Source organism: Microtus oregoni, unplaced genomic scaffold (assembly GCF_018167655.1).
Source record: "Microtus oregoni isolate MIOR12 unplaced genomic scaffold, Mior012 000081F_ref0000091, whole genome shotgun sequence".
Lineage (NCBI taxonomy): Eukaryota > Metazoa > Chordata > Mammalia > Rodentia > Cricetidae > Microtus > Microtus oregoni.
In genome coordinates this window covers 4,089,355-4,102,845 of record NW_024544541.1, presented here as the reverse complement: position 1 = coordinate 4,102,845, position 13,491 = coordinate 4,089,355, and positions in this window count along the sequence as shown.

Below are 13,491 nucleotides of genomic sequence, written 5' to 3'. Positions count from 1 at the left end.
TTAAATTTCTCCTTCAAGCTTATTGGATTTCAAGGGACTTGATTAAAATACATTTTAAAAAAATAAAAGAAGGCAGCCCTCGGAGATCCAGTGGATCTGTGTCTTGCTTCAACAGTGTTTGGAGGGAACAGACCAGGGGCCTCCCTTTGTTAGCTTCCACCTCTCCTCATCCTCTCCAGTCACAGTCTCTGAGACCATCTTCTCGCCGCCTTCAGCTCCTAGGACAAGCCAGCACTGTCTCTTTGCAGGTAGCTCCGGACTGCGTCTCAGCCACGACCTCCCAGATTTGTCAGAATTATTCCACCGAAGTGGAGGCTGCCATAAACCACCTGGTCAACCTGCACCTGCAGGCCTCCTACACCTACACCTACCTCTCTCTGGACTACTATTTTGATCTAGTGACGTGGCTCTGGAGGCCGTAGGCCACTTCTTTCGTGAATTGGCCAAGGAGAAGCGCGAGGGCGCCAAACGATCGCGAAGGCCGTGCATCCTTTCAGAATGTGCAGAAGCCATCTCAAGATGAGTGGGGTAAAACCCAGGAGGCCATCTCTGTGACTTCCTTGAAAGCCACTTCCTGGATGAGGAGGTGAAGGTCATCAAGAAGATGGGCAACCACCTGACCAACCTCTGCAGGTTGGCTGCTGGGCCCCAGGCTTCTCTGGGCGAGTACCTCTTTGAGCTGCTCACTCTCAAGCATGACTAGGAGGCTTCTCCTTCCAAGGGGCTCCCACCTCTGCTCTGCCTCAACCGGCCTCAGGACCTTCACCCGAACCTCTCAAGAAGCCACTAGGCAGCTTTGTAACACCCTGGAGCCCCTCTCAAGTCTTGGGCCAAGTAAAAATAAAGCCATTTGAAACAGCAAAAGAAAAAGAGAGAGAGAGAGAGAGAGAGAGAGGGGGGGGGGAGAGAAAAGAAAAGAAAAAAGTAGGTAGTAGGTATGGTGAGTGGATCCGGCAAAATAACAGTACTTGGGAGGCTGAGGAAAGAACATCATGAGATAAAAATCTGCCCAGGTTTACAAAGTAATACCATGTTTATTTCTTATTTCTTTATTTTATGGGGTGGGTGGATACATCACACACCATGAGTGCGGAGCTGAGAAGACAGCTTGGGGAGTTGGTTCGTTCCTTCCATCCATGGTTTTGAAGCCTGGGTAAGTAAAGGAAGACAGGAGACAGAAATCAAGAAAAAGATTTTCAAGCTAATGGCTGAATAGCCTCAACCGCTAGAAAAGCAGAAACCGCTAGAGACAGGAGGACTCCTGGAGCCCAGTAGTTCAACCTGGGCAACAGAGTCTAAAAGGAGAGGGTCAGGGCTCAGTGTCATAGTGTCTGTCTATCACGCTTCCATCCCCAGCATTGGCAAAGGATTTTATCAGAGCCTACGTAAACCTCCGAATGACCGGATGGTGCCTGGCGTTTTCTACATGACCAACGATGCATACAAGCTTTTGTACCATCAATGTACAAGAAGTTAGTCACTTGCCCTCTGCTTACTGGGATAGCCAAAGTTCAAGAACATTCAAGCATGCCTTTAATCACAGCACTTGGGAGGTGGATTACTGTGAGTTCAAGGCCAGCCTGGCCTACAAAGAGAGTTCCAGGACAGTCAGGACTGTTACACAGAGAAACCCTATCTCAAAAAAAAAAAAAAAAAAAAAAAAAAAAGAAAGAAAGAACGAACGAAAGAAAGAAAGAAAAGAAAAAGAAAAAGTTCGAGAACATTCTGTCTGGACATGTCTGGACAGTTAGCAGAAACTCTGCCCAGCTGAGCCTCCATTTGTGCTAAGCCGACTGGAAGGATAAGGAGTTGCCATGCCTGGGCTCTTGGGTGTGGGTCCTCTCAGTGGACAGCTGCAACTTGCTCTGCTCTCCAGAAGGATAAAAGCCGTATAGGAACTCATAAAACTGCCTCAGTGGGAGCCAGGTGGTGGTGGCGCATGCTTTTAATCCCAGCACTTGCGAGGCAGAGGCGGACAGACCTCCATGAGTTTGAGGCCAGCCTGGTCTACAAGAGCTAGTTCCAGGATAGGCTCCAAAGCTACAGAGAAGTGCTGTTGCAAAAAGACAAAAACAAAAACAAGGGGCTGGAGAGATGGCTCAGTGGTTAAGAGCATTGCCTGCTCTTCCAAAGGTCCTGAGTTCAATTCCCAGCAACCACATGGTGGCTCACAACCATCTGTAAAGAGGTCTGGTGCCCTCTTCTGGCTGCAGACATGCACACAGACAGAATATTGTATACATAATAAATAAATAAATATTTAAAAAAAAAACAAAAACAAAAACAAAATAAAAAATGCCTTAGTGGACACATGGTAACATCCAGACAACCCCACAGTTCCTCAGAGAGAAAGGATTTTTTTTCTAGGTAGATGGGAGGAGTTTTTTGGGGGGGACAGGCCTAGTTTAAAGCCCAGTTTGAAAGCACAGCCCCTCAGTCCAGGAGGAAGGCCAGCTACAAGTCTGCCATTGTGATGGACAGCTATTCTATTTTGTTCCTAGTCAGAAAGTTTCTCTACAGCCCAGACTGGCCCTGAACTTGAGAGTGCCCTCTTCTAGCCTTCTAAGGGCTGGGATTACAGGTATTTGACTTTACATCTGTCTAATTATGGTTTATTATATAAGTTTAATTAACTGATATAAAAATTATACACATTGACAAGGCACAATGTGATGTTCCCATACATGGATATATCCTGTAATGTTGAATCTCTGATTATGTTTATTTAGTTTCTGTGTCTATATGTAGGCAAGCTTGTCACGGCTCCTGTGTAGAGGTAAGAGGACCAGCTTCCTTGAGTTGATCCTCACCTTTCCACCTTGATTTTAAGGCAGCCCTGCTCTTGTGTTTTCTGAGTACACCAGGTACTCAGAAAATCTGGGAGATTCTCCATTCTCCATTTCCCATTTTCTGTAGGGAAGCTGGGATTAAGGATGCACGTAGGTGGACTTTTCTGTCCCACCAACCAGCTCCCAAATAACCACATAGAGACTTATTAATTATAAATGCTCCAGCAACATTATAAATGCCTGCCTTCCTTCTGCCATGCTTCCCACTATGATGGTCACAGATTCTAACCCTCTGGAACAATGAACCTCAGTAAATACTTTCTAAGTCATCATGGTCATAGTGTCTCTTCACAGCAATAGAAAAGAAATTAAGAATACACACACACACACCCCGCAAAGGAACAAAGAAACAAGTCAACCAAGGCACTCATAGGGTCCTGCCCCACATGCAGAAGGAGGAATGTTGCGGAGGCCAAGGAGCATCTAAACAGACATGCCCTGTAGGCCTCCTCAGTTTGTCACCGTTAGGTCAGACCCTTCCCCCTCGCATTCCCCCACACATCCATGACTGTGTGCATTCAAGGTACCTTACAGAAAAACAGGCAGCTCCCCGGGTCTTTGGGTCTTTGTTTTTGAAAGTTCCCAGGTCATATTGACCTCGGATTAACTACATTATGTCATGCTTTTTGAATGTCAGGCGAGCGTCGTCACTGTGTAAAGAGAACACAGGCTAGGCCAAGATGAAAGGGATGGAGCCAGGCCAGATCTGTGGGCAGTCCCTGCTATTCTCACAGGCACTGTCTTCTTCCCAGTCAGCTGGGGCCAGAGGTGGGAGGGGACACCTGAAGAGCCAGCCAGCTGGGCAGCTGGGGTAGCATGCAGTGAGCACACAGAGGAACAAAGGAAAAGGAAACTAACTGTTCTCAGAGGAGCCAGGGTGTTCCTGCCATGACCTGCTCCTGGCTGGGGAATGACAAATGGCCCCACATCCCATAAGGTTCCAGAGCCAGTCATTCAGTAAACGTACTTTTGGAATTTAATTTTAAATTCTCTCTCTCTCTCTCTCTCTCTCTCTCTTTCTCTTTCTCTCTTTCTCCCTCTCTCTCTCTCCCTCTCTCCCTCTTCTTCTCTGAGACAGAGTTCCAGGCTGGCCTTGAACTCAATACGATAAAATTTAAAACTGGTTTTATTATATTACAGTTATTTGTGTGTATGTGTGTGCATGCATGCATGTGTGGCATTTGAGTGTGTGTATACGCTGCAGCAGGGGTGTGCAGAAGTCAGTTCTCTCCTACCATGTGGGTTCCAGGGATCGAACTCAGGTCCCTAGCTTGTCAGCAAGCTCCTTTTCTCACTGAGTCAGCAGCTTGCTGGCCTTGAACTTGGATTCTCCTGAGCAGTGCTAAGCCTCAGGAGTGTTTGGGAGGATCGCGTGGGGTCGTAAAGCACCGTGCCCAGCCGCACAGCTCCTGGTACACAGCAACGGCTCTATACTGCTGCCCCTCTGCTTGGTGAGGAGATGGTCTCTGTTGGCATTTCAGCATCGCGGGCACGCTGGTATGCCCACTGAACTGAAGAGGAAGGGTGAGTAGATGCTGGGTGGATAAGTGATACCTAGATGGAGGGAAAGTATTCCTCTGGGGATGTTTTTCATAATTTCTTATATTATTGTTTAACAGATTCATAAGTTTATATAACAAATTTCTTTCTTGTTTTTTTTTTTCTTCTTCTTTTGATTTTTTGAGAGGGTTTCTGTTTTAAGAAGGCTACTTGTTCATTTCCCGGCCGCCCAGACTCCCGAAATAATCACACAGAAACCGTATTATTTAAATCACTGCTTGGCCCATTAGCTCTAGCTACTTATTGGCTAACTCTTACATCTTAATTTAACTCATCTCCATGAATCTGTGTATAGCCAAGAGGCTGTGGCTTACCGGGTAAAGTTCTGGCGTCAGTCTCCCATGGGGCTACATGGCTTCTCTCTGACTCTGCCCTCTTTCTCCCAGCATTCAGTTAGTTCTCCCTGCCTAGCTCTCTGGTCTGCCCTGCTCTGCTATAAGCTCAAAGCAATTCTTTATTAATTAATGGTAATCACAGCATACGGAGGGCAATTCCACATCAGGTTTCTCTGTGTAGCCTTGGCTATCCTGGAATTCCCTTTGTCGATCAGGCTGGCCCCAAATTTACAGACATCCATCTGCCTCTGCCTCCTGAGTGCTGGGATTAAAGGTATTAACCACTACCACCCAGCTAAATTTTATTCATTTTTCAAAGATTATTTTTATTTGTATTGCATGTATGTATGCTTGCATGCACTGTATGCTGTGGTGCCCACAGAGGCCAGAAGAGGGCAATGGATTCCCTGGAGTGGGAGTTTCAGGCAGGCCACTGCGAGCCATCTGATAGGCATATGGGAGCAGAACTAGGGTCCTCTGGAAGAGCAGGAAGTGCTTTAACTGTGGAGCCATTTCTTCATCTCCCAATTTTTTTTTAAATATTTATTTATTTATTATGTATACAATATTCTGTTTTGCGTGTATGTCTCCAGGCCAGAAGAGGGCACCAGACCTCATTACAGATGGTTGTGAGCCACCATGTGGTTGCTGGGAATTGAACTCAGGACCTTTGGAAGAGCAGGCGATGCTCTTAACCACTGAGCCATCTCTCCAGCCCCCTCATCTCCCAATTTTTATTACTCCCCACCCCTCTTATCTCACCCTCTCCCTGGATCTAAGGCATGTGGGGCTTACAGAGGCTCCAAATGGCAAAGGGCGTTAGAATGACCCCAGCTGTCCTGTGCTCCATGAGGTAAGGGGCACTAGCTCTGATGCAAGCCCCAGCCACTTCCTTCCCCAAGTGGACAAGCCAAGCTGGGAGAAACAGCAGAGAATATGAACCCAGACTCCAGCTGCGGGCACGCATGCCTGTCAGGAAGTGAGGACCAACAAGAAGCCTTTCTGGGACGAAACTAGAGGGCCGAGTCCTGCCCCTCAGCAGCACAGCAGGGTGGGATGGTTTGCCATTTGGATTCAGCGTCCTTCCCTATGGTGCTGGTCTTCATAGACACACTGGCTCTGGGTTTCTTGGCCTCGGGTCTGACAGGACTGGAGAGAGCCTGGATGGTTAGGCAGAGCTGCCCTTTGTTGTTAAGATTTTATTCTTGGGGGCTGGAGAGGTGGCTCAGTGGTTAAGAGCATTGCCTGCTCTTCCAAAGGTCCTGAGTTCAATTCCCAGCAACCACATGGTGGCTCACAACCATCCGAAATGAGATCTGGTGCCCCCTTTTGGCCTGCAGGCAGACACACAGACAGAACATTGTATACATAATAAATATTAAAAAAAAGATTTTATTTTTGTTTTAGGTGTTAGAGTATTTTTCCTGCTAGTATCTCCCTGTACCATGGGTGTGCAGTGCTCAAAGAAGTCAGAAGAGGGTGCATCAGGTCCCCCAAAAGAGACATTTTAGGTGCCTCTTGGAGAGTCTGGAATAGGACAGTATAAAAAGGTGATAGTGAGGGGCTGGAGAGATGGTTTCGTGGTTAAGGGCACTTTCTCATCTTGCAGAGGACCTGGGTTTGGTGCTCTAGTTCCAGGGGCTCCTTTCTTGACCTTCCTGGGCACCAGGAATGCCTGAAGTGTATGTACATGCATGTAGGCAAAACACTCATACGCATAAAAGAAAATAATCTAAAAAATAAAAGCTGCCGAAGAGATGCCCAGGTTATTCCTGTCATTGTTCCACGAAGGGGAAGAGATAGATAGGATATCCTGGAGTGATTTGTGTGCCTTCATGCAGAGGGAGCAGGCAAAGCATAGCAAGGAGGCATGTCCCACAGGGGTGGGGAGGCCAGGCAGTCAACTCACTGCTAGTTACCTTGTGGGTCCCAGTGCAGAGTCAGTGCAGCTGAGCAAAAGCAGTTCCATAATGCCAAGGAGTGGGGCTTACAGTGGTGGGGTGCCATCAGGTCCCTCCAGGGACTGGAGCATTCAAGTCAGAGAGTGAGGGACCCACCCAAAGACCCGGTGGAAAAGGCAGATGGGGAAATTGCTTCTGCATTTCTGTGTTCCAGGAAACTGGCGGAAGGAAAAGCAGATGCAGAGGCTATAGCCCTGGAGGACGGGAGGCCTACTCTCTTGTTCTCTGTTCTGCAGTGTTCCCTTTCTAAAGGTGCCCATGCTCCTGTGTGCACGCATGTATGTGTGGATGGGTGTGTGTACATAAGTGTGTGTACATGTGAATGTGAATGTTGTCTACATGAGTATATGTGTGTGCTTAGACGTTTTGTTCTCCCTGTTTTACCCTGAGCATCTTGTCTGGATGCATTACCGGCCCCATACCAAGCCCTCCCTGAAGGCCTGTTGCTCCTTCAACTCCCATAGCCAGTAAAGTTTCTATGGAGCTTCAGGAACTCAGGCCCCAGGCTTTCCTCTGTCTAGCCTCCCATCTTCCTGGACGGATGGCATTGGAATTTCCACTCTGGGAGCATCTGAGGGCTCTGTCTGCAGACACACCAGGGTAGCTGTGGCCCTGGTCCTGCCACCCCAAGATGCCCATCAGTCGCCAGTTTCTCTGGTATTTGTTTTCCCTGTATCTGATCCCACAGTCTCTAGGAGGTTCACCTTCCCCGCACAGTGTGGTAAGACTCTGGAGCCTGAGATAAGAGAGGAATGAGGAAGGGAGCACCTCCCAGGAGGAAGCCTCGTGGTGAAGCCAGAGGGGCAAGGGGGAACTCCAGGTTACTAGGGAGGGCTGGGTACATTCCGTGCTTTGCTTCTAATTAGGCTCTCAGTGAACTGGAGCCCTTTGAGAGGGCCAAGGACTCACAGCCGCAGTATGTGGTTTTAGAGTCAGATTCCAGTAAAGCCTCCAGTTCCACCACCTACTAACTTAGCCCCATTCTGGCGAAGAGACTTGTTTCTCTGTGCCTCAGTTTCTCTTCTCTATAAAGAAGCTCTGAGCACATGGAGGGTGGGGGCTTCCTCCCGTGAACAGGAACCGCGGCTGGGTTTTCAAGAATGCAGCTCCTCTCTGTACCAGGCCTTGCTTCAAGGCCGTGGCTGAGGACGCAGAAAGACAATTCAGGACCACATGCACAAGGCATCCTGCTTCTGGTCCCCTGTGTGCACCTGGGAGGATATGCCACGCGGGATGCAGGGCTGAGGGGACGATAAAGACGGAAAGGAGCACAGTGTTTCGTCATTTCCTATCCACTCACTCTGCCTCAGCCCCTCCCAGCCCCGGATGGGACACCTGGCTCCGGCCACTGAGGCACGGGAGCCCACACAGCTAACAGCCGCTGCCACCGCCGCCACCCAAAGCTTGGGATGACTGACAGCAAGGAAGCCCAGACCCACACTGCCTGTCAGAGAAACTTAGCCACACGTCCAGATGTTGTGATAGGCTGGGGAGCGAAGCTCTAGAGCCTCTGCGACGGGCAGTTTTCCTGAGCTGAAAGCTTTAAGACCGGAAATGAAGGCCTTGGAGAAGAAATCTGGCCTCAGGCAACATTAGCTTCTGCCTCAGTTTCTGGCCTGCCAGCCTGTTCTACAGATTGTGGACTTGCCAGTCCACAGTCTAGACAGCCAAATGCTTAAAATAAAGTAAAGCAGTGTGTGTTGATATGTAGACACAGATACAAATATGTATAAACACATAGGTATTTAAAGGCATAGGCATATGACTATAAATACTTGTTGGATTTTTTTGGATTGAGACAGGGTCTCAAGTAGTACAGGTTAATCTCAAACTCATCACATACCGGAAGATGACTTTGAACTGCTGATCCTCCTGCCTCCAACACCCAAGTGTCGGGACTTGCAAGCATTGAGGCCTAGTTTGGGTTCTGTTTCCTTAGCAAACCAACGGATCTGCCTCAGTAAAGCCACCTGACCTCTGAGGCCTGGACCCAGGCTGCTGAAACCCCGGGAGCTGGGATTTGTCTGGCCTAGGTTCTTTTTTTAATTTATTTATTATGCACACAGTGCTTTGCCCGCAAGCACCCGCATGCCAGAAGAGGGCACCAGACCCCACCATAGATGGCCAGGAGCTGAACCCAGGACCTCCCAACTGCTGTGCCATCTCTCCAGCCACCTGGCCTTGGTCCTTTATCTCAGAGTCACTGACATCTAAAAACAGATTCAAGCCAGCATGTCAGGACCAGAGGCCTTTCCACAGCCAGTGCCTAGAGGTCAGCGACAGACAAGTAAACTCCAGCCTACAGACCAAATCTACCCCATGATCTTTTATGTCAATAAAATTTTATTAGCACACAGCATCTGCTTCCATACCAACTAATGGCAGAACTGAAGAGTTGAGACAGAGATAACATGATCTTTGATGTCTGTAGGAAAGGGATATCCTGGGTTTGGTCCCTAGAACCACCCTCAGCAGGAATATCTCGGCTTACTGGGCAGGGACACAGTAAGAGAGGTTTGGTGCAGCTAAGATCAAGCAGGCCAAGTTCCAAGAGCCCTCGATACACTGAGCCAGAGGCCGTGTGGGTTCAGAAGCCCAAGGTATCTTGGAGGATGCTGGAGCTGGCTGGTCAGGGCTCATGATTTAGGAAACCTTAGGTTTGGGAAAGCTGGTCTCTGGCCACTCCGCACAGCTGGGCAGGGTAGTCTTGCCAGGACACCAGGCTCCAAAAGTGCCTGGGTGCTCTGGAATAATCCTTCTGTACGCTGTGAAGACGTGCTGTTCTCATTGTTAATATAAAGCTGACCGATGTCTAGGCAGGATTCTCTAGGGCACGAGAATGCTAGGGAGAAGGGCGGAGTCAGAGGAGACCATGAGAAGCCGAGCAAGCAGGATGGGAACTATGTAGCTGAGGTAAATGAACTTTGGGGCAGCATACAGATGAGTAGAAATGGGGTAATTTAAATTGTAAGAGCTAGCTAGAAATAAGCCTAAGCCATCAGTGGAGCATTTATAATTAATATTAAGTCTCTATGTGGTTGTTTGGGAACTGACTGGTGGGAAAGAAAAGTCTGGGCTCAGCATTGACTTTGGGATACTAAAGCCATTGCCACCAGAACTAGAACTGCTCTGGTTATCCAGACCTGAGAGGACCCAGTGAGCAGGCTGGGGTGGTGCTGGCAGGAATGGTAACCAGATTAGATGTTCTCTCAGCTGCCAAACCAGGCCACCGCAAGCAGTTCACAAACTTTCCCAAGATGGCATCTGAGCCTTCCTAGGCCCTGTCAGGACTGACAGTGTTTTGTCCTGAACCACACTGAAGCGGGACGCTGCTGCAGCTGTTGCTGATCAGTCTGCGGTGAACAGCACCCCAACCCCCTTGGGTACCCCAGAAGCTGTTCCAATCCTGTAGACCTCGATATCCAGGTGAGAGAGGAACTACATTTGCCTTGCTTGCTCAGACCAGACCTCAATCAAATCAAGTAAATAGGAAATGACAAGAGAAATACAAGACTTGGGGTTCCCTTCCAAGGCTCTGACGATGATCCCTGCCAGTCAAACTGACCATTTCCTAGAAGAACAGAGTCAAGAAGTGGATTAGCAATTGTCACCTCTTTATTTACAGCTCAGAGAATACATGCAATATGGCACCACAGACCATAGTACCCCTCCCTTGCCGTTCCCACATTTCAGGGAGGAGCTATAACCCTCCAAGGCATTTCCCAAGAGCACACGTGTCCAGTGATGGAGACTCCGGGCCTAGGAGCCCTACCTGGTGTCTTCTAAGCAGAGCCAATGGCAATCAAGGAGGTAGGCCTTGGATCGCGGAGTTTGTCCTCGCTGGTCAATTGCCAAGAAACAGACCTCAGAGTGGCCAAGCCATAGTGAACACAAGAGTACTGAATTGTCCTAATGTCCCCACCGCTGGCATCTGTCTTCCATCTGTGGTCCTCACACCCACCACACCCAAGAATGCCCTGGAGAACATGTTAGAAGCCAGATGCTGGGGACCACTCCTGTGATTGCAGCTCAGTAGGTGTGGAGTGGGGCCCAAGAATCTGTGCTTCTACCAGACTCCCAGGTGATGCTGGAACTTTGCAACCAGGGGTAGCTCGGTCATAGATCTGTCCCAAACCACCTGCCCTTCCTGGGGGCCTTGGAAACCCCACCCCCCGCAGTGCAAACCCCTTGTTCTGCGTGCAGCCTGCTCACTTTGACCACTCCTTTTCTGTGTGCACACAGTATCTATGGCCTGTTAGCACACACTCGCTATGGTCTGTAAGCATGAAGGGCCAGTGTTAATGTAGTCCCGCCCCAGGAACCCTCAAAGGGCAGCCTCAGCTGCTGACTTCTCCCGACCCCACTTTCCTGGCACCCCAGGGCTCTTGGTTCCTTACTTTCTAAACATTCTCCTCATTGAGGATGCTCTGGGGAAGGCTGAAGGAGGCTTTGGGAGGAACTCTGCCACACCTCAGCAGGAGAGGCCTTGGAATCTGACCTCCTCCAGGAGCAAATGACGTCATTTTCCTATGACATTTGTATCTCTAGTCATAGACCCCGTCAGTCCCCTTCCACGAGCCATGGAAACCACCCTTCCTATCGCCAAAGCCCAGAAAACAGTCCGTGTCTGGGGACAGTGGGGTTCTGCCAGAGTGTCCTTGAGGTTTCAGCTCAGGTGTCTGTCTGGGCAGTTCTAAGCAAACCCCTGCTCGGCTCCCCACCAGGGTCCACTTTTTTTCTCAGAAACTTGACGCTGTGTAGGCACATGCTCCTCCCCTCGGCGTGGGAATCTATATGCTTCTCCAGAGCCGTGACTCAGTTTGGGGAAGTCCACTTTGTTTTTTGTTTGTATATTTGTTTGAGGCAGGGTCTCTTTATGTAGCCCTGGCTGTCCAGGAACTCTCTTTGTAGACCAGGCTGACCTCGAACTCACAGAGATTTGCCTGCCTCTGCCTCCCAAATGCTGGGATTAAAGGCGTGCACCACTACACCCATTGTGAAGTGCACTTTGGAGTAATCATAGAAAGCATCCTGAACCGCGCATGGTGGTGCGACCTTTAATCCCAGCACTTGGAAGGCAGAGGAGGTGGGTCTCTGTGAGTTCCAGGCTAACCTGGTCTACATTGTGAGTTTCAGGTCAGCCAGAGATGAATAGTGAGACACCACTAAAAAAAATAAAAAAATAAATAAATAAAAAGGATCACTGTGAAAATGAAGGCCTGCTGAAGTTGGCTAGCTGGTACTCTAGATGGTGTGTGTGTGTGTGTGTGTGTGTGTGTGTGTGTGTGTTATGGGCCAGGCACTGTTTTAAGAATCAGGCATTTTCATTTCTTTGAAAAGGCAAGGCACACAGACCGTGAGCAACTTCCGTAAGGTCAGCAAAGTGTGAGAGGAGGTGCAGGCTGTGGATAGCAGTATGCTGCAGCAGGTAGGAGGGCAGGGACCAATGTTCTCAGGCTGCCATGGCAGCCCCCTTTGGAGACTTTGAAGCCCAGACCAGTTAGCATGTAGCTCAGCAGCAGGGCACTTGCCTGGAACATGCAAGGCCCTGGTATTACAGAAAGGAAAATGAATCTGCCTTAGAACCTGCTTTCCCATTGCCGCTTTGATCCTTCCGGCTATTGGCCCTGACCCCCATTCCCAGGCCTATCAGACCCAACTTGAGAAAGAAGAACAAGTGTATTTGATTTCTTCTAGATCTGCTTGTTTTCCTTGGTGCCTGATCCCTGGACCAGACTGGTTACCCCAAAGCCGTAAACATCCCATGGATGGTGGTCCAGGCTGGGGAGGGCGGGGGCAGGGAAGGCTTTTTTTTTTTTTCCTTTGCAAAGGTTGACCAGGAGGGAGATGCCAGGAGCAAAGGTCTAAAGGGTTCTCCCTAGGTGGCTCCTCAGGTGGCTCCAGATCTGCTGGGACACACATTCCGGGCGGTGACAATAATGGTGAGGCTGTCATCATGGTTCTAGCCTGTGAGCATGAAGGCTGCACAGTCTTGGAGATGACCCCACTTTCCGAGGGGCATTGTTGCTGAAGCGAAGGGATGGAGTCCAGAGATGGTCTTAGGGAAGTTGGGAGTCACCAAACATCGTGTCAAGTGAACTCAGGGTGGCATGTGCTTGCCATTCCAGCAGGGGTGGGGAACTCTGAGGACAACTTAGGAGGGAGCGACCCCATGACCCAGGCCACACCAGGAAAGTTAACCCCAGCCACTTCATGACTGTGGCTAGCACTTGTCAGAGGGAAGGACCTTTCACAGGGACCCTTCTTCACCTGAACGCATCCCCCGTGTGTAGGGGCCTGGGGGAAAGAAGTGGGAATGGAGGAGAACTAGTGGAGGTCAAACCCAGGGCCCTGTGCAGTCTAGGCTAATGGCTTATTTTGTTTTGCTTGAGACACAGTCTCCCGGAGTCTGATCTCACACTTGCTAAGTAGCAGAAGATGACCTTTAACTTCTGATCCTCCAGCACCATCTGCCTTTGACACCACGCTTGGGGATGGAAACTAGGGTTAGCCACACCCCACCCCGCCCCATGCTTTGATTTTAAGGAGGATACACCTGCCAAATATGCTGACTCACTCCTGGTAATCCCAGCATTTGGAAGACAGAGGCAGGGGGATTGTCTGAGTTTCCAAAGGCCAGGTTGGCCAAAGAGTGAGACTATGTCTCTCAAAAAGACGATAAGCCTCTGTTGAGAAAGGCTGAAGACAGTCAAGTTGTGTCTGCTGCCAGAGATGGAGGATCATGGGTGCACAGGTTTCGCAACTCAAGAGTGCTTCAGCGGTCTC